Here is a 21566-nt window from a genome sequence, read left to right on the forward strand (position 1 = left end):
AGGTACCGACGCCATCTTGGGTAATGGCTTTGACGTATTCGTCAAAGGACGCGTCGAGTCGATGCTCAACTTTGACGATGAGGCCATTTTGTCCTCTGTCAACCTCGATTTATGCACCAGAGGTTTTTGTTTTCTCTCATGAGGCGCCAGAGAATCTTCCTCTGAGGACGCCCTCGACTTTTTGTCGGATTCTACGTGTTTAGTTTTAGATTTCCCTCTGTCACTCTTGGAGTGGACATGGGCATGCTCTTCACGTGACTTTTTGAGGGGGTCGGGCCGCCTCCTCAAAAATCTTTAGCATTGAAGCTTTAAAGGCCTCGCATTTTTTATGGGAATCATGCTTACAAGGACATGAAATAAATCTTCTCTCAGGCGAGGAAGAAGAAGAGGAAGAAGATCTGTGACGTCGCTTCTTTGATTTTTTAGATGAAGAGGAGGAGGATTTCCTCGAGAGACTCTTCGACCTCGACCGCCTCGACTCGTGTCAAGAGTTTCTACTCGAGTCTTCCGAGTCTTTTTGTCTTTTTGCAAACTTAAAAAACTCCTCTCCCACCGCTGGCTTACCTTGGCGTTCCTTAAGAGCCTTACTCGACATCGCCTGACACAAACCGCACTCGCCGACCCGATGGTCAGGGCTGAGGCACCAAAGGCAGTTGCGGTGTGGATCGGTAATGGACATCTTCCTTCCACACTTCAGACATTTCTTAAAACCCGTCTTGGGTGTGGTAGGAGTTGAAGATGAAGACATATTTTCGATGAAAGAGCTGACGCGCCGTTTCGAAACATGAAGCAGAAGCTCGGAAAAATGGAACTGAGACCAATGGGCGAGGCTCGAGCTCTTTAAAACAACGGATGACGTCGACACTCGACGGCGGCCCTGAGGGACTACAACTCTGCGGCCTCGAGCACAGCACATTCGGGCGAAAATTTCCTGAAGAAGCAGCAAGGCTGGCAGACAATATCTAAGATGAGGAATACGTGGGAGGACACAATCCATTCGAAATACTCTTCTATTTCACTTCTTATTACCTCAGCCGTATCTTCATCGTGCAGTAAGACTCTAGGAAACATCCAGGCCCAAAGCCCCACACACTGTCCCTTATCCGTAAACTGGACAGTTAAGAGGAGCATGATCTGACAGAGCTATGGATCCCACTTCCATTCCAGTTACATCCCCCACATTAATTTGGCCAATACGATACATAATCTATTCTACAGAGGGATTGATATATGTGTGAAAAACACATGTATCCCTTTTCATATCCCCTCTTCATCCGCCATACGTCCCGCATTGTTAAGTTTTCAAAACTTCTTTTTAATATCTGTGAGGTTGTACGGTCCCTTTCCCTCCACCACCCCTCCTGTCTACTTTGGGATGCAAGCCTATATTAAAATCTCCTGCAAAAATGATTACCCCGCTTGCAAAATCTTCCAGCTTATTAACTACTTCCCGTATAAATATCCCCTGTCCTGTACTAGGCACATACGCCACAGTGATCATTTTATATTCCATTTGCAGCACAACAAAGATATATCTTCCCTCCAAATCCGCAACATATCGCACCACCGATGCCCTTAACGTATCTCTTAGTCCTATCATCTGTAAGGAAAAAGGGCTGCAAAACAGCCCCAGGAAGGTATTCCTGTGCAAAAACGGCCAAAGACTACATTTCCCATGATTCATAGGAGTCAGTTGGGGTGGCGCATGCGCAGGTTTGCGCATGCTATTTAAGTTTCTCCTCGGCCCATGCTGCCTGTTGGTGATTGATGGTGTGGCAGGCACGGGCCGGAGGTCAGCAGGTTTGCAGGCGATTGAGGAGGATCGTGTTCCAGGACCCAGGGCCATGGGGTGGGGTGGGGTGGGGTGGCGTGCTTCAGGAAGACTCTGTCCCTCAATTGAGGCACGGAGCAGATCATGGCGGTTTTCCGTCCAACTGAGCAATATCTGAGGTGTTTTTTGGCCGAGGATAAATCCTCTTTGGTTCGGTCTCTTTGGCTGGTGGAATTCTGTTATAATAACACCAAACATGATTCATTTGGAATGTCCCCGCATTTCTGAATGTATGGCCAAGATTGTAAAATGTTACCAGAGGAGGTTATAAGGCTTAATAATTTCCCGGCAGTTACTGAAGGCACGAGGGAGCTTCTCGAGATACGAGAGAAGGCATGCCAAAATCTGGACAAGGCCTAGGTTGTCCATAAAAGGCAAGCAGGTCAGAAGAGATGATCCAGTCCTAAGTATGTGGTGGGAGATTGTATATGGTTGTCCACTCAGCACATTAAGTTGTTTGGGTCTCATAAATGTTTGTCTCGCTTCATCAGACCTTATACCATTGTACAATGTGTGTCAGATACAGGGTGCGATTGCGACTGCCTTCACCAGTATTTCATGTTTCTTTTCTTAAACCTGCAGCTCCTGGTGTGGTGAAAAGAAAGGCTCTGGCGGTGATGAAGGATGGTCAAGAGGTGCAGCACATCCTGGACTCCAACTGGTGTGGTAAATGACTTTGGTATTTGATTTCATGGATGGGTTGTGGTCCTGAGGACGATTCTTGGAAGCCTGCGGAGGAAGTTCATGCAGAAAGTCGGGTAAGACTATTTCACCGGTCACACCGGGTAAGCCAGGTTCTGGGAAGGGCTCTAGAGGAGGGGATAATGTAAGGAAAAAGGGCTGCAAAATGGCCCCAGGACGGTATTCCCGTGCAAAAATGGGCCGAAGACTACATTTCCCATGATTCATGGGAGTCAGTTGGGTCGGCACGTGCTTCAGGCTCACGCACTCTATTTAAGTTCTTTCTCAGCCTGTGCTGCCTGTTGGTGATTGAGGCATGGCAGGCATGGACCGGAGGAAAGCAGGTGTGCAGGCGATTGAGGAGGAGCGTGTTCCAGGACCCGGTCCCATTTGGTGAGGTGGCATGCTTCAGGAAGACTTTGTCCCTCAATTGAGGCACGGGGCAGATCACAGCGTTGTGTCTGTCCAACGCAGGATAAGGCATTGCCTGGGGTGGTGCCGGCGAGCACCCTCCAGGCTTCAGTTAAGTGCAACGGGGAGTGTGTGGTTGTTTGGAGGGAAGGTCCAGCCATTACTACGGTGTGACTCGCACAGTGTGCTATTTTCTGTACACTACTATTCTGCATGCCGTAAAGACCTATAACACGTTCAACTGAGTGCTGCATGTGTGCTTTCACAGAAAGAGGTATCACAAACTCATGCTGTGTAAACCTCATGCTGGGCAAATCATAGGAAGCAGAACCATAGCGTTCTAAACATTGGGATGTTGCAGGCATTTTCATGAGAAGAGCTAATGACGCTTATGTTGTTTCTGTGGCTGCTTGCTCTTGTCCAATTTCATGTGTTTGTGGCAAGTCGCTCATGTTAATGACATTTCTATGAAAATAACCTTCGCCTGGTGACATGCCAGAATGTTTTGGAAATTATCTAAGGGGCATATCACGCTGTCGCACTATACATGTTTGTTGCTTTGTGCTTGTGTCCATTTCATGTTGTACGCTACTGCAGTTATCTGTGGGCTATTAACAACCCATTATGTGCTTATGTTTGTTGCTGGCTCAGGAGGTGAACAGTTGAGGTAGACATAAATTTTGAGGAGCTGTATCCTAATCAAGAAGGGTGGTAGCTTAGCGTTAGGAGGTGGTAGGAGGTTTTTCTGCATTGTTCTATGACAAGTGTGTGCTTACCAGGTTTTCCTTTTCCTATGTTCCCTATACCTATCCATTACAAGAACCCTAAACGTTTTTCCGGCGATCATAACACCCAGCATCTATCCACAACCTCTCCCTAACCCTCTTCCCCCGTTTGGCTGCCTCGAGGTACCTGTATATGCTAAAATCAGGAGCCTGTGCCAACCACGGTGGGAGGGGTCAACTACATTTGGCTTCCGTGGCTAAGAAGGAGTTGCGTGATACTCCAGGGTTGTGACATCATCACCCTCAAGGTCTTCCCAATTGCGTTAGATTGGTATATTCTAAAGAACCAGCTTAATTTCCCCATTAATATATCCTTCTTTCTAATATGTGTCTCCTGCAACATGTCTCCTGCAACATTATGATATCCACTTTTTCCTTTTTGAGCATAGCTTCCACCTTTTTCCACTTCACATGGGAGTTTACCCCTCGTACAATATAAGAACCAACCTTGAATGTGTACGATATAGAGAAATACACAATTCAAAACTAACAGTTCCCCTATAGATATAATTGTGCCATTCGCTTCTCCTCCGCCCCACCCTTTTTCCCCTAGCGCCCCTTCCCCAGCTTGCCCCTCCACCCCCATCCCTTGAGGCAACAATTAATATTCCTCCCCACCTGTTCCCAGTTACAAGATGCCGTTCTTCTTCCAAGGCATTCCTTCTCCCCTCCTTTCCTCCCCTCCACCTTGACCTTTTCCTTGAGGACCCATTAGGTTTACTCCACGTCCACCCTTCTTCCCTTCTTCCCTGTTACCAAGGACCAGTTCCATCTTCGTGTTCCCCGTTGAGTGGATGGGCCTGCTCGTCACTCTCTGTGTCGCTCATCATCCTCAATATACAGCAATGCCAATCCTTCAGCACACGCTTTTATGCAGTGTTGTATGCCCTGCAGGGTGAAAAGCAAACCGAATGGAAACAACCATTTATATTGTATCTGTTTTGCCACCAAAGCAAGCGTTACTGTGCCTATCTCTCTACGCTTCTGAAGTGTCACGAAAGCCAAGTCCTAATACAATTGAATATGCATGCCATTGATTATAATATCCCCTTCTACTTTTGTTGCCCGCAAAATTCTCTCTTTCAAAGAATACGAGGTGACTGCTACCAAGACATCTCTGGGTCTTGCACCAGGTTCTCTCCTCCCCGGACCAACACTATGAACCCGCTCAATCCCAATGTCATCCGACGGGATGTCCGTCACCAAGTTCCCAAATTATTGTTGAACTGTAAATTTTAAATCCATGTCTGGAATTGTCTCGCCTAAGCCTTTGATACGGATATTAGACCTCCTTGAACAGTTCTTCAAATCTTCCGGGTATCCCTTTTCTCACCGTCCACAATATCCTGCTTATTGTGCCTTATTCCTGTATCTGCGCTTTGTTTCCAGCACCTCTCAAGGTGACGTTCCTGCTCCGTATGAGGTTGCCTCCATTTAGCCTGGGAACCTTTATCTTTAGACTTTGGCATTAGGATTGATTGAGATGTCCACCCGGGTTCCCTGCAATTGCATATGTACCTCTCTGCTGGTTTCTGCTGAATTTGTTGGAATCACTTTATTGTCTCTGCTTGCACCGAATATCTGCTTTATATCCACTTCTATGATCTCTACCACCAACTAGCTCATATTCAATAGTATTATGTACGGTGCAAGGCGTTTTCACATAATTGGGGCAAATCTATGTCATCCAAGCACCACTACTGACAGCAGATACCAGTTGCTAATTATTTTTAGTGGTTGCCATATAGAAGCACACTGTACCCAATGTTTGCTGCACTGTGGCCAATCCACCAAGCCTACCCTTTCCCTGCCACCAGGATCCTCACTTCATAGTCTAGATTGTAGATGGGTGGGCCTCCTCAGCAGCAGACACTCCAACAGACTGCAGTTCACGCATCACTATTCATTTCCATGACACACAGGCTGTGGGCCACTATGCTTTAGTGCCACCTCCTCGAACACAGTCCCAGCTACATGCCCACGAGGGAAATGTTCACAGCAATAGGCGCAAATGCCCACCAGGGTTAAAACACTCAAATTCCCCATTTACCTTCAGGGGGTTGCGCCTGCATAGCTTCCAGCAGACGCACTAACGATGGCAGCCGGTTGCCACACTTCTATAACCAGCTATCTTTCCACGTGTTCCTGCTTCGGTTCCTGATCAACTACAGCTACCCCCGGCATGCTCAAGCATGCCGCCTTTCACTTCCTGTTACCAATATTACCTAATGTGGAGGAAAGCATCAGACCATTACTTGAGGCGAATTTCTAAAATGTGTGACGCATGTCCCCCAAATAACCGTTCATTTCTTTGTGCAACTGTGTTCCTTTTCCAGGAGAGATCACGTGCCGCTTCTCAGTCTTTTTGCCTGTGCCTACTGCTCACTCGATGAGATCAGGTCTGGAGCAATCTACGGTCATCGCCTCATTCGAATACCTCCCAATAACCTCTGTCCAATATGCTGTCCCTTAACACCCGGCTTCTGGATCACCGGGTGTCCGTTGCTTGCATCATTGCTCCTAGAATCTCGTCTGCTACACGATCTGGCAATGGCCTTAAACAGGTAGAGCACTAGCCGTGTGGGGAGGCAACGCCCTACTGCACCCCGTTGGCTGGATCTTGCAGTCACTCAATGGGATGGGGGAACTCCTTCACTATGGATCAGCCATAGTTAGTACATCTTGTAGTCAGCCTACCTAGTACCCGATCCAGCGCCAAGCCAAAGAGGGAGGACAGCTGTGTTTTCAGGCCAGTGTAGGGTAGGATAGGTCTATAGGACCCCCCTCCCACTGCATCTCCCACCCTGGTGAAGACCCATGACTCGTCGGATGCCCACCTGCCCCCGGGCCCAGGCAGCAGGGCGGCTGCAGACCAACACGTGAGGCTGCACCACCACGTTATGTGGCAAAGCAAAGACGCCATCTTGTACTAAGCCAGCTCCATTTTGCTAGAAATGTTCAGATCTAACCCAGGCAGAGCCAACGTGCACACTGAAGGCTGCAGCTTGACCCCCACTCGACCGCGCTCACAAAGGCCCACGCTTCCCCCACAACATGGCAGATCCGCTGAGGACGCGTCCTCACGAGCCACCAGACACGAACAAACAACAAAATAAAACACTGTTGCTGTTAACCTTCCGCAGTACATCATTGCCCCAGCCATGAACAGGAACATTAGGACGTAACTGAAACCAGCCCAAAACCTGCAGGCCCTGACCCTGTACCAAGCCACCAGCGTTAGACTGTGTGGCGCCTTACACACCTACCTACCCCGAAAACTCTTGCAATGTGTAGAAACCATTTATGTAATATATGTCATGTTGACTAACGTTAGCTGCTAAAGTGAAGAAGAATGGGTAAAGAGTAATATGCAACCGATATTGTTTATAATGTAGAGATGTACGAAGACTGGCTAGCTGATGACAATATGCAATAACACGTGTTGCCCTCTTTATATATACACCTGCCTAACACTACCTCATGTTCGTATGTCAACTATAAATGTGAATTGTTGTGATAAAGGGTATGGCCCCCAGTTAATATCCCTTCTAATGCAAATGCATACAAGTCCTCTTAGAGACCCCACGTGTTGGTGTTCGCCCCTCACCCACGGGGCAGTATACTGTCTTGTGCAGGATGCCGCGCACAGAGCTGCAAGGCCATCTCGCCCTCCTCCCGCCCAGGCCCTCCAGAGATAGCTGGTGTTCAAACAGCACAGCCTCACCTCCCCTCCCGACCCTGCTGGACCCATTTCAAGCATCCGCCTCCCCATGTCAGAGGCCGCCACAGCCTGACTCCATGACTTACGAGCTACCTGGTCCTAAATCCCACCGTCTCTCAGGCACTAGTCACATGCCCCCACGGGCCAGTGGTATCTCCGTCGACCCCAAGTTAATGGCCCTAAAAAGGGGGGTGCCCACACGTGTACCAACAGATCGTAATACCATCCCTCACCTAATCTACCAAGACAGGGTGGCCAAGTGACCCCTCCCATGCCCCTGACTATGCACATGAGGCCAGATTGTTTGAACCTAAGGTATCCTCCAAACTGATGTATTGGGACACTTCAGATCGCATTTCAATGCCCTGTCTGCATATTGATCTAAGGTTAGCGCTTACAAGAGTTGCAAACCAACGAAAAGCATAAAGTGTGACGAATGGGTGTGAATGTGTGGCCAAAAGGGCAAATGTTAGTTTAGTTATCAATCATCGTTACAAGGCATGTCCGGCCCGGCACTCCACCCCTATGAGCCCAGCTGACCTTCCAACCCCACGTGGCGCAGCACCAACGTCAGCCAATCCTGGAGGAGCAGCTACCTATTGTGTATACCCCCTAGACATCCCCACCCACTCCCCACGATTATGTGTCCCCTATAGCTTGTGTCACCCATGACGTGTCCTGGAAATAATTAGGCCTGTCTTTGCTTCTGTCAGATAGAGAGCTCTCATAGTTTGCAGAGTCCTTTGCATTGATCTATATAAATCTCTTTTGATCTCACCCGTATTTGGTCCTGGTCTCATTCCCCTTCTGGGGTGTGTCCTTTATTGCCTCTCACTAAGGGGGGGTGCGTTTCTGGGGACGCTTACATTCACCAGAGCAGAGCTAAAGCCACACGTCCCTACGCTCCAGCGGCCATCTAGCCCAGAACAATTCATAATGCTGCTGGAACTAGGTAATATCATGCTTTAAAGATTGCTATTCTAGTTTTCCTAAATTCACTGCCCTCGAGGAATAATATATGCTATTTTTGCTGGATCAGGAGCATTGACCTTTAACCCCATTACCTACACTATTCTTCAGTTACAGAGGTAGCGTGTCTATTCTTCTAAGACAACCAAATTACCGAACTGACATAATGTCCGACTGATGAGGCCAGTCAGGGCAGGCATTGAAAGCTTGTTCTGGAGAAAAAAAGATCTTCCACATTTTTACATGAGAGCTAGCCCAGGTTTCTGTCACGAACATGACCTTCTGTGTTCAAAAAAAGTTTTTAAAAAGTAGCTAAACAATGTACAGTTCACTAATGCAATAATCTTGCCTCATCTCAAAATGAAAGTGTTATTTGTCGGCTGAGTTATGGTTGAGTTTAAAGATGCAGGCTCAGCAGATTCATTGGTTTGTTTATTTTGGCCATGTAAATCCTGGAGCACGCCATGGTATAGCTGCATGGCATATTTTTAGAGGCTGGTGGAAAAATAGTGGATTCATAGTTACAAAGCCTTTCATTCCCCAAAGGTGGCCCATATGCTTTCATGCTCTGTAGGAATACTTGGCAGGAATTGATTCCTAGAAACTGGCCGTAAAAAAGGGTTTATGTTAAAATAATGTTGCACTCAGCACAACCCTGTACTTTATGTACATCTAAATAGGCAAACCACATTTAGAATATTACATTTTGGCGAGACACACTGAAAGCATTGTTCAGTTTCTAGCACAGCAATGAGCACTGACTTGGGCCAAATAGATTTTCAGAAGTAGAACAAGAAGATCATACCGAAATAAATGTTTTATTACTGTGCATTGAAGCTTTTATTCATGCATTCAATAAAGTGACAGATAAAGCGCACATGATGTGGATGGATGTGGATACCAACAAGTCTCCCAAATGCTCTGTGAACTAGTTAATATGCAAAGCAATAAGAAAAGGCACTTAGCTTCCGGATTTTACAGCAAGTGATTCATTCATGTTTCCTAACATCTAACCACACTCTTGCCTCTTAGGTCCAGATTATCTAACAGTTTAAAAAATGAAATAATGTGCAGAAAATACGCAATGGAGCAAACAGGTTTTCTCACAATCCGTATTATCTATAACGTTTGCTTTAGGGCAAAAAAGACTTATAGTACTGATTCACAGAGCGTTTTTCAATGGGATTGTGCCATTATAAAATGCTTCTGTGACTCAGGCCCATACTGTTTTGTTGTCTATGATTGCTCCCAACATTAAAAAAAAGTGTGTTTAGTACATTTATTTTTATATTATGCATCAAACATATTAACAATAACAGTCTCTGCCTCACGTTTGCCCTACCGATTTTTTTGTAGATAATACAGATTGCGGCCATACCTGTTTGTGTCATTGTGTATTATCTAGGCAGCAAAATTGGCGCTAAATTGATTTGCTCCATTTTTTGGCACCAGGGCAAAGTTTTGATTATCTGGTTCCAGATGTTCTCGCAGTGAAATAGCACGGGGCACACTATGGCTGTAGAATCTGCAGCATCTTTGCTGCACTGGAAAAGAGGGGCGTGCTTTGATGCCAGCTCCAACCTGGGCTGAATGAGACTGCAGCCTAGTTACAAAAGTCTTAAATTACTCCCCTCCACACACTCCTCAGTGAAAGTATATGTGCTGAGTAACAAGACCAGGGATAAGGAAACTTCTTGACACCTTGCTAAAATGGCTCCTCACAAGAGCATGGATTCATGCTCTCTCTGAATCAGATAATGTACAATGGTTTAATGGGCTAGTGGCAGGGGAGCCATAGAATAAATAAGTTAAACCAAGCGAGGGGTCTAATTTAGATCTAGGAACCAAACACTAGTTAAGCAAAAAAGACTGGCTTTGCCTACCATGAGCGCTGTGCCCGGCAGGTCAGACCTGTCAAGCACAGCGGCTCCGGCAGGCAAACCCGTAGTTTGCCGGTCCGGAAACAACGGTGCCGGTGAGTTTACCGTCACCCTTATTTCCGGATCGGCAAACGTGTAAGGAAGCCCAATGTCCACAAGTACCAGAATGCAAAGTAATGTCAGACTAAAAAAATATACTCAGGGTTTTGCAACTGTAATGTCAAAACCTAAAGACACAAAGCAAGTAATAAAAAAAACTGTGCAATAAGGTTATCTGCTGGCTACCACTTCTGACCCACCTCCATCACTCCACCCACTCTCTCCCCTCATATTTCAACCCCTTATGTCTCTTTGCCTATTTACCCAAATCTGCCCCCGATGTCCCATAGAAGTCTGATTGATGCAATTATTTATGAGTTTCATCTGAAATAAAATTATGTTCTCTGTTCAGAACGAGCATACTAGGAGAAGAGTGGGCCAACTAGACTAGAGATGACAGCTATCTATTATTTAAATCATAGTAGCATCATATTTATTTGTACAAATACAGTCACAGTCATGCAAAAAAAATTACAAATTCGCTCAATACACCAAAAAAACCACATCCCTCCATGTACCATTCATTCACAACTTCCGAACGCATTCATCATGTTCACATATATTGGGGCAAACTGGTGATAGATCATTGATATCACAAAGATAAATTCAAACAAATGTCAATTTAGCACTTTGTTATTTTACAATGTGACCCTCTGTATGCATTTAGGGGTTAGAAAACTGTTGTCGACATATGTTTTGGATGAGTTTTCTCAGTAAGGGTGGATGTCCCCTTATCCAGTGATTTAGGTCAACCTTCTTCAGGGCGGAGTGCAATCGCCAAATCTGCGTTGCCTCTTCATAATACAAAATGTGGGGGGTGGGTATGGCTAAAGAGCCTCAATAAAAAATGAAAGGCTATAATGTCATCTCTGTTTGTTTAAAAACCTTTTCATGGTAAAAAACAACTGTGTCGTTCAGTTGTGTAGTACCAACTCACCTCTGGAGTACCAGGGGCAGGGGAACGGTTGGTTGGAATCAATCCTGGCGTGTGTGCTCCCACTTGTGGCGCCTCACGTCATGTTTAATGTCCTGTAATATAGTATAAGGACATAAACCTCAATGTGGTGTCTAGCAATTAGGATTTCCTCATATGCTGCCATTTGTTGCTGGTACTCACAATTTCTCTTGTTATTCATGTGTGACCTACGCAGTAAATCGCGTGGCCAGAAGGAAGCGGCCCGATTATCTAGATTAACAGTTAGGCGCCTGCAGAAGAGGAAACAAACAACAAGGGGGAGTGGGGGGAAACGTCACTTTCTGTGTGGTCTGTCCCCAAAGATTGCTAATTTTGGCGAAAAGCATATAAAATCGCTTTCTGAGAATGGTCGCTTGATTGATTATCTCAGTTGCTGCTGGTGGATAAGCGCGAGAGTGCACGTTGTCGAGCTGAAAGAAATGAGGGGCAGTGACAGTTGCGGGGCTGCTCGAGCGGCCAAAGCAATGCTATAGTGTCATAGGAAGGCAGTGTTAGTGTTCCTTACCTCCGAACGAACGTGCGGTCAGATAACTTTGGCTCACGCCGGCTGCAGAGTTCCGAGTGTTTAACCTGCGTCTTCTTTTTCGGGCAGTGTTACTGCCGTTGCTGGGCAACGTGAACACGTGTCTGCATTAGATGCCGGTCCGTGTCATGTGTCGGTTAGGAATTGTGGGAAATTGAGTCCTTATAGAAATACATGCAGTTAATTCTATTAATTCTATATGGTGCCCGGTTGCTCTAATTGTGTTGGTGGTTACTTACCTCGTGTTGTACTGCAATGGCATGCCGAAATATGTCACTTGTGGGCATGAAATTATGGGCAATGTGGTCCGTGTAGAGAAACTCATATGGACTACTTCCTATGTTCTGTGCAAATCTCCTTAACCTCTCGGAAATAAATGCAGTAGGTACACTTCATTCTACTGATTCTTCGCAGTGTGTATCCCATGGTGTCACGTGCATTCTAAATGTGCTTGGTGGTTACTTACCTCGTGTTCCACTGTAATGCAGTAGCTCGCCGATACATATCACCAATGGACATGGGATTGTGGGCAATGTAGTCCGAGTAGGGAAAAACTCACTTGGACTCAGTGCTTACTATGTTCTGAACATACCTCCTTCAGTTCTCGGGGGCGGGACACATCATATCAGATGACTCCCGAGTCCGTTGCTTTATTTGCTATTTAGTACATTTCATTCAACCGAAATGTTCAGACCTGGCGGGATTGACGCCTCCGCCTGCAGGAGTCGTGATCACCCGGTATGGAAACAACGGTGGCAGCGGGTTTACCGCCACCGTTGTTTCCATACCGGGTGAGTTGTAATGAGACCCATAGGGCCTCATTACAAATCAGGCGGTCCGGAAATAACGGTGGCGGTAAACCCGCCGCCATCGTTGTTTCCGGACCGCCTGATCCCGACTACTGCAGGTGGGAGGTGATGTTCCCGCCAGGTTTGACCTGGCGGGTTTAACACCGCCCGCCTGCAGGCGGACGAGGAAACACCGGCAGCATTACGAGATGCTGCCGGTGTTTCCATGATCCCCATTCCCATTGAGTCCTACAGGACTCAATGGGAATGGGGATTAACACCATTCCGCCTCCGTGATTCCCGGGAAACTGGGGTTGTAATGCCCCGGTAATTCCGGGAATCACGGAGGCGGAATGGTAATACGAGTCCGGCGGTAACCAGGCGGTTTTACCGCCTCGGTTACCACCGGACTCGTAATGAGGCCCATAGTCTCGACAGACGAGGGCTGGAATGTACATGGGCCGGCCGAGTTTGTCAGTTTGTTTGTTTGTTTTGTGTGTTGTATAAATATATATATGGTGAAGAAGTAATAGACAAATTAAGAGACGTGAAAAAAAAAGAAAGTACAGGGAATTGGAAGTTAATTATTTGTGTATTTAATGGAATTGATGGTGTTTTAGTGAACACGTAGAACAAGACTGAACGTGATATAAAAGGCTTGGAGTTGTGACGATTGGTGCATGCTCATATTGTGTTATTTTTCAGAAACGTATTTTTGAAAAGTGCAAAGAGTAAAAGGTGAGTATTGACAGTCAAGTGTGATGAGTCTAAACGGAGGATATCACTCTGCTTATACATTTATGCAAGCAGTTACCAAAACACGCACCAAAGCTTAAACAGTACATTGCGGAATGGGTTAAGGGCACGGCAGATAAGATGTTCATGCCATGGCCACAAGGGGGATCACTATCAAAGGCAGTTTTGCAACATGTGATGACATACTTGCACGCACCATACACTGGAAAAAAGTTACCATTTTAGGTTGAGATTTAAAGACAAAGTTAAACATGAAGATTTCTGTCACTGATGCAGGCATAGTGTGTTTGACTCCAGGAATGATTTAATTTAATGTGAGTGACTTTATTATGGCATTTACAGGGAAAATGGCCATACGAGGAGTACCGTTAGAACCAGAGGTCTCCCACTATGGGGTACGCATTTTGTTAACATGGCTACCAGGTTTAGTGGGTAAAATTGTGAGGATACCTGATGAATTTTTATTTAGGCTAAGGATACCTATGGATTAGGAGGAGGGACGGGTTTTTCCCTTAGAATTACAAGCAGCTATAGTGCGAGGAGAGTTAGCTTTGCTTGACGGAGTTAACTATGAAGGCAGACGATGGTATACAGTGATTGCCATTGGGGAAGGTTATAGATTGACTGATGTCACCAACAAGGATATGTTTAGAGACCATCCGTAACATGACAAAGTAGTATTTGAAATGAGCATTACTTATTGGGTAAGAGTAATTAAATGTGAGGTTTCTCAGAAAATGATGCTAGCACGGAAGCGTGCCGAATTTTTTGATGTGGATATGGCGAAAGTGCCAGTTTCATTATGGACAACAGGCCCTTATGACGTAGGCTTATTGAAGGGGGGTGGAGAAGTTAAGATTAAAATGAAACAAGGAGCCATTTTACCTCGATCACGACAGTATCCCATGTCTCGAGAGGCAGACAAAGGTATTTTTAAGACGATATCCACCATGATGGAACAAGGTATCTTAGTGATGTCAGAGTCTCTGTGTAATACATCAGTGTATCCTGTGAAGACAATTAAATGGTGGTTGTGGCATTTAGTGCAAGACATGAGGCCAATTAATCAGATTGCAGAGGCCAAGTTCCCTCTAGTTCCTAATCCAGCGACAAATGTATGTAGTATCCCTGTAGAGGCACGATATTTCACAGTGATTGACTTAAGAAATGTGTTTTTCTCAATCCCATTGCATAAGGATTCTCAAGATCTGACGTCATTTACGTTCAGACAGAATAAATAAAAAGCATGAGCTTACTTCAGGGGTACTGTGAGTCTCCATCGATTTTCAATACAGTTCTGCAGATTGACTTAAGCAATATCGATTTGCAAAGTGTTGTGTTGCAATACATAGATGACATATCAGTCTGTAGCAACTCAGAGGAAGAGTGCAGACGAGATTCAGTTCAGCTGATGATTATTCTTGCAGAGAAAGGATATAAAGTGGATAAGGAGAAATTGCAGTATTGTCAAGAAGAAGTGTTATACATAGGGCAGTTCATTTCGCATGAAGGAAAGAAAGTTACACCTGAGAGAGCTGAGGCTATTTTAAAAACAGCAAAGCCACACACGATAAAGAACATGCAAAGAGTTTTAGAGATATGCAATTACGTGAGAGCATGGGTCTTTGATTACATCATGTATATAAGGCCCTTGTTACAGGCTGTGAAGAAAGCACAGACAACTCAAGAAAACATTTTCTGGACTGAGGACATGGAGGAAGGGTTTCATGAGTTGAAAAAGGCAATTTGCACAACTCCAGTCCTAGGGATTCCCAATTATGCTGAGGAATTTGTCTTATTGTCACATACAAATGGCACAGTTATGACAGCAGTACTCACACAGAGAACTACGTTGGGGTACAATCCTCTAGCATATTACAGTGGGATTCTGGACCCAGTAATGAGGGGTCACTTTCCCTGCAACCAATCATTGGAAGTTGCTGCGTTCGCTATTGAGAAGGCAGCTATCATAGTAATGGGGTGCTCTATGACAATATTTGTTGAACATTCTTTGTTTGCCATTTTGGAAAAACCTAAGGGCACGTTGACTTCTCAAAGGGCTTCTGCCTACGAGGTGGTCATATTGAATCGAGCAATTAAAATAGTTTGATGCAGGATAGTGAACTCTGCCATGTTTATAGCAGAACAACTGGCAGAAGACGAGCATGCACATGATTGCTCGAACTATGAGGAATTTTATGATGAGATTCCGAGGGTAAAAGAAAATGCTTTGGCAGTGGGGGAGATTCTCTTTATTGACGGTTCTTTTAGAATCGATCAAAATGATGGACAGAGATATGCAGGTGCTGCTGTGATAAAGCACTGAGCCAATGGACAATTTGAAGTATTGATAAGTGCACGACTAGTGTCCCACTTATCAGCACAGGCTGCAGAATTGGTGGGGCTGATTGTCGCGCTCGAGAAAAACGCAGACTACTGTGTACCATGGCTCGGCCTATGTGACGTCGACAGTACACGCAAGGCTAGCACGTTGGAAAAGGAGGGGCTACTTCCGACCGGACAGCACGCCAATGCAACATGCCGCCTTATTGGACAGACTTATTAGAGCACTACAGATCCCCGTAGCCATCACTTTTTAAATGGGCAGCTCACACTAAAAGGGCAGATTTTATCACGCGGAAATCAAGCCACAGACGAGGAAACAAAACGAGTAGCATGTTCAGACGTCATTATGAAATTTGATACGCCTGTTGTCAATGGAATTATGGTGGTAATGATGAGTGTGCATGAAACTTTAATTACTCAGTTGATGGAAATTCAAGGGGAAGCACCAAGGGATGAGAAAGACTTGTGGACAAGGAGGGAGTGTTCTTTATCCCCTTCCGAAGCATTGTGAGGACAAGAAAGCACTGGTAAACCAGTGATGCCTGTTGCATTATTAAGGGTGGCGTTGGAACAGCTGCAGTACCCTGCGCATGTCACTAGAGAAAGTCTTGCAGCAGCCATTGCGGAGGACTGGTTCATTCCGAACTTGCTAGAACAAGCTGCATTTTATGTAGTGAACTGCAACGTATGTCAAAAGTTTACCGCTGGGCACACACTGCGTACAGTTAGAGGAGTTATCCCGAGACCTAATGGTCCATTTCAGCATTTACAAATCAACTATGTCGATATGCTGCAGGTCTTTAATGGATACAAATATATGATAGCAGTAGTATGTCCTTTTTCAAGGTGGATTGGAGCTAGTCGGTGTACACACCCAGATTCCACCTGCACAGCAAAACTTTTAGTATGAGAAATGTTTCCTAGATGAGGAATATGTGAAGTATTAAGATCTGATATTGGTCCTCATTTTGTTGATGAAGTCTTCGAACAAATTAGCTTGTTGCTTAGTATAAAACACAAGTTTTCATTGGCTTATCACCCGCAACCGAAAGGGGTCTGTGAGAGACTCAACGGCCTGCTTAAAGAAAGGATAGCCAAATTGAAGCTTATGTTGAAAAAAGGATGGTTGCATTGTGCACCACTGGCATGGTATGCATTGGAAAATCAGCCAGTTTCCAACCACCATCTTATGCCCCGTGAAATAGTGACAGGGAGGCGAATGAGGACACCCCTGACTCCTTCATCTAGAACTAAAAGTGATGCCCAGACGACAGCAGAATTGTTAGGAAAGGAGTTACATGCTTACTTAACATGTATGACTACAAGTATCTCTTTAAGTTCAGATCAGCTCACACAAAAGGGGTGTGGGGCTCAGGACACAGATGGAGACCATACAACAACCAGATCTGAAGAATTACGTCTTCCCAAACTTTTCCCAGGTGGTGAGATCCTAATTAGGAACTTTACAAGTAAGTAGCATGAGCCACGCTTTAATGGTCCATTTATTGTAGAAGACGTGACGTCGTCAGCAGTGAAAGTGCTAGGAAGACGTGTGTGAATATTTCTTGGAGACGTGAAGATGTACGCTGGAGAACCCCCTTCACTTCCAGTCGGAAGTAAGTATCGAGGAAGAACCGCAGCAAATATAGACTAGGTCCATGACGAGGAAGAAGGATGCAGAGAATGTCCAATAAGACATATAGAGAGTACATTGGACTGTGGTTCTTTTCGGGACACTCTTTTAAAATTGCTAAAAAAAAGGAGTGATGGGGGTTATTTGTTCTTGAGTCACAGGAGCTTGTTAGCATTGGACTAAGGCACATTTAAGTCTTGAACAAAAAGGAAAGATCCCAGATCTGGAGTTTCTTTTCAACGACTGGAAGAGGGAACAGTTCCCTGATTCCTTTCTCACTGAGTTTCTTTTTGGAGGCACCCATGGTAGTGCCTGATGGCAACATTCACAGAGTCGTTCTTACAATTTGCCTCTTCATTCTTCGTGCATACCATGCGCTTGTGGGGAGAACTACTAACGTTCATCTGTTCCTGCAAGATCCTAAGAATGCTCTAATTGTAAGGAGATTGCTTGCAGCTATAATAGAGCAAATTCTCCAGTATCCTGAGTACAGTGGGGAAAACACAAATGCCCCTATCCGATGACAACACTCATAGACTGGTTGGTATGGTCTTCTACTATTTGGTTGAGGAATGCGCACATCTTGTTGGAAGACAAACTGACGTTCACACTTTGAGAGATCCGAGGAATACAGTGGCACTTAATGAATTGCTACATGATATAATCGAACAGGTCAGTCTATATTCTGAGAGAACATTGAGAACGTCCTGAATGAGACTTTCGAGGGAAGAGATCCTGAGCCTACAGTCTATGGTCTTCTATCACTTACTGGAGAAGCACCTAGATTTTGTTTGGCAAAAGGACGACTTCTTTCTGTACATCAGGAATCATGTTAATTGTCCTGTGATCAGCCAGTTGTTTGAATAACTTGTGGAGCAGATTCAGATACTACCAGAATATTGCATGATGTTACCCAAATAAAGATTGTTTTTTCCTTCCTTTAAAAAAAGATTGAGAATGGGTAATATAGACAGCAACAATAATATTGTTAACAACGAGAGGCCACCACGACGAGCAAGAAACTACTGCTGCATTAAGTGGGCCTATCTATATGTTATCTATACATGCATCTTGTTCATTGTGATTCTTATTTCACTTACAGTACGTTCTGCTTACTATTTTGATCCAAATAAAGCAAGGATCCCTGTGTATATTCCTATGCAGAAGGAGGGTACAGATGTGGAAACTACCAGACAGCCAAGACCTTATGTAATTGTTCCTACTCTAGAGATACATTCAAAGGCATCTAGTCCTATGATAGATAATTCTAGGCTTCCTTTTGGGGGGAGGTTACTTATGGAAGTTATACGGGACTCTCTGTGGCCGTCATATTCTGCTACTAAAAGGAGGCTTCAGGAGCTTCCTCCTACACAAGCAGCACATGTAAAAGCACCCAGTTTATTGACAAAGCTTCCTATGATTGGTCCAGTAAGAAGGAATTATGCTGACATACTTCAGAAGAGGATTATAGAAGCTCACAAGAGAAGGATGAGACCTATGAGAAATGCTAGAGAGGATGATCATGAGTTGAATGATTATCTGGATAGTACAGCACACTGGGGAATAACATATGATATCAGCATATGAAGGAATTGGGAAGGAGGAATGCTTTGTATGTGCACTCCTGCCTTATAGCATGCAGAAGTCTAAAATCTTCATAGCTATTGAAATAGACGTCCAGACAGCACACTGTCTATCACACATAGCGTTCTGCCATACAAGGGGTCAGTTCATGGGCCGAACAGCCTATCTCAAATGGGCAATTGAATGGACAGATCCAGAAAAAGATGATTACGTCCAACATACAAAGATGAGACTAAGAGCTCATACCAAGAATCACGTGATCAGATACGAAAAACCTGGAGTAAAAGGAGCTGGAATCAGATGGGAAGTCAATAGAAGACTGGAGAGCCCAGGAAAAACTAAAGAGGAAATCTGAAGATGGACGGAAAGAGGTCCAATGGAGATCTGGGGTTCAGTACTATCTCCGGACGGTTGGGAGGAAGGTGTGGTAATATGTAGAGCTTGGGTAGTAATGGGAGACTATCAGCCAACTGTGGACAGTGTGGAAAGGCTGAGAAAACCTGTATGGTCAAAACTTCTTATACTACTGACATGGGTCGAGGATAAAGGAGGGCCTTTGCCCTCTTTGGAAAGTGCCAAGCTGTGCTTCAGAAACAATGGCACAAGAAAAGTTGGAGAGAACCAGGACTGTGGTTGAGTCTTTGATGCAGAAGGAATGAACACTGGAACAGTAGTAATCATGGATCACTACTGGGCTTGTGGATCCAGAGCATACATGAAGCTGCCCAAAGACTGAGGAGGACAATGTTATATAGTAAATGTCCAGCGTCTGCGATTCCTAAGAGTGACTTAAACATTGACAGCTTTCCTAAAGCAGATGCACACCTGAGGAAGAAGAGATCTGTAGAGCTAATAATTCGAATGAAGAGAGAGAACTATTTCTCAGCTAAGTCAATAGAAGTGTTTTACTCTATTCCATAGGAGCAAAGACTGTTCAGCCACACTTCGTTTATATTCACGTTGATCTTTATGCCAAGGATCCATACTGCAGCAAATACTAAATGGCTGCAGATTACCAGATGGGAGTTGTTGCAGACAATCAACACTACCATAAAGGTGCTGCTTTCCTGCTATCAAGAAAGAGCTGCGAGCCATTCGACTGATGATGCTTCAGAACAGATACGTCCTGGACATCATCACAGCTATGGATGGAGGTGGTTGTGCCAAAATTGGAGAATCATGTTGCACGTTCATACCTTCTCATGATGATGAGAATGGTACCTTGACAGAGGCCATAGAGATGCTGACAAAGCTGTATGTCCAGATGATAGATAAAGTGGAAGACATTGCCGATGATAGATGGTTTGGATCGCTCTTTTCGTGGGTTCCACAACGGATGGCAGATATGTTCAAGTTCCTTGGAGCCCTGTTGTTGATGATCATGCTTGGATTATGCATAATCAAGATAATAATATCACAGTGCAAGAAGAATGCAAAGAAAGCCATAGGGATGAAGATCATCGTTGATGTTGAATTTGGATGTAACATTAAAGAGTTGACAGATGAAGGAATCGGAGATTTTGTGAAAGCCAGCATCCATGCACCTGAGGAAACGAAGTTCCTGTACCCAAAGAACTATAAGAAATATGTGGTAAAATTGATCTATTGCAGTCCAAGTGGACAGTGCATGCTCATGACTTGGAACAAGGATGAGCATGTAAAATCGCTGGATGCCTGAAAGGAGTCATAAAGATATGGGTCTCAAAAAAGCATTTCTTCAGAAAAGGATGTCTAGATGTGAAGAAAGATGGGAGAGTGGTTGATGAATCCCCCATAGGGGGAGTGTAGAAGAGGAGCCAAGAATCCCCCCTCAAGCATCTCGCTCATATTGCCTATATGGTGGGAGCCAGAGTATGAAACACGTGGAGTACCAGTGAAAATACTGATACCTAGAAGAATCTTGGAGGCAAGGTTCCCGTTAAGAAAGCCACAACTGCATACAAGACAGTATGATGGCCGTTGGAATGAAATTCCAGAAGAAGCAAGAAAAGGAAAAAGTTACTTACCTGTAACTGTTGTTCTCCAGCATGGGTCTGGCATGGATTCACATGCTCATGAATATCCCCCGTCGTCAGTCCGGGAATCCTCGGTATAGAATAAATCAGTATCAGTTTCCTTTCTGATCTGTCTTTTTCAGTAGTAACCAATCACTGGTCTCTGGGTCATACTGCCCCCAGCCAATGACTGCCCTCTCCCTAAGCCATGCCCCTGGCAGCCATCCTCAGATTTGGTAGCACATGAAGTGGCAGTATGACCAAGTGAAGAGCCGCAGAGGGGTAGGCGGGAGGGTTTGCATGTGAATCCATGCCAGACCCATGCTGGAGAACAACAGTTACAGGTAAGTAACTTGTTCCTTCTCCAGCATGGGATCTGGCATGGATTCACATGCTCATGAATATAAGAATACATAGCAGTATACACATGCACAACCACGGGAGGTGGCAAAAGGCTCAATATCAAGCAATACAACAACTCAACATTAAGCAACTCTTACCTCCTCACCAGGCTCACCTTAGGCGAACAGGTTGCGCAGCACTGCCTGGCCGACTCCGGACTCCTCCCTGGAATCCCGGTCGACGCAGT

General features: G+C 45.1%; 2 long non-coding RNA genes across 2 annotated transcripts in view; one reads left to right on the top strand and one right to left on the bottom strand.

Moving 5' to 3' along the window:
- LOC138481429 (uncharacterized) overlaps positions 1-11947 on the bottom strand; it is a 31580-nt gene extending 19633 nt beyond the window's left edge. Inside the window, exon 1 of the long non-coding RNA XR_011274241.1 lies at positions 11859-11947. This is a non-coding gene — a long non-coding RNA (uncharacterized lncRNA). The remainder of the gene's footprint in view (positions 1-11858) is intronic.
- LOC138481431 (uncharacterized) overlaps positions 1-21566 on the top strand; it is a 308633-nt gene that overhangs the window by 174470 nt on the left and 112597 nt on the right. The window contains exon 2 of the long non-coding RNA XR_011274242.1: positions 2414-2589. This is a non-coding gene — a long non-coding RNA (uncharacterized lncRNA). The remainder of the gene's footprint in view (positions 1-2413; positions 2590-21566) is intronic.

Source organism: Ambystoma mexicanum, chromosome 5p, assembly GCF_040938575.1.
Source record: "Ambystoma mexicanum isolate Mex_15411 chromosome 5p, UKY_AmexF1_1, whole genome shotgun sequence".
NCBI classification, from domain to species: domain Eukaryota; kingdom Metazoa; phylum Chordata; class Amphibia; order Caudata; family Ambystomatidae; genus Ambystoma; species Ambystoma mexicanum.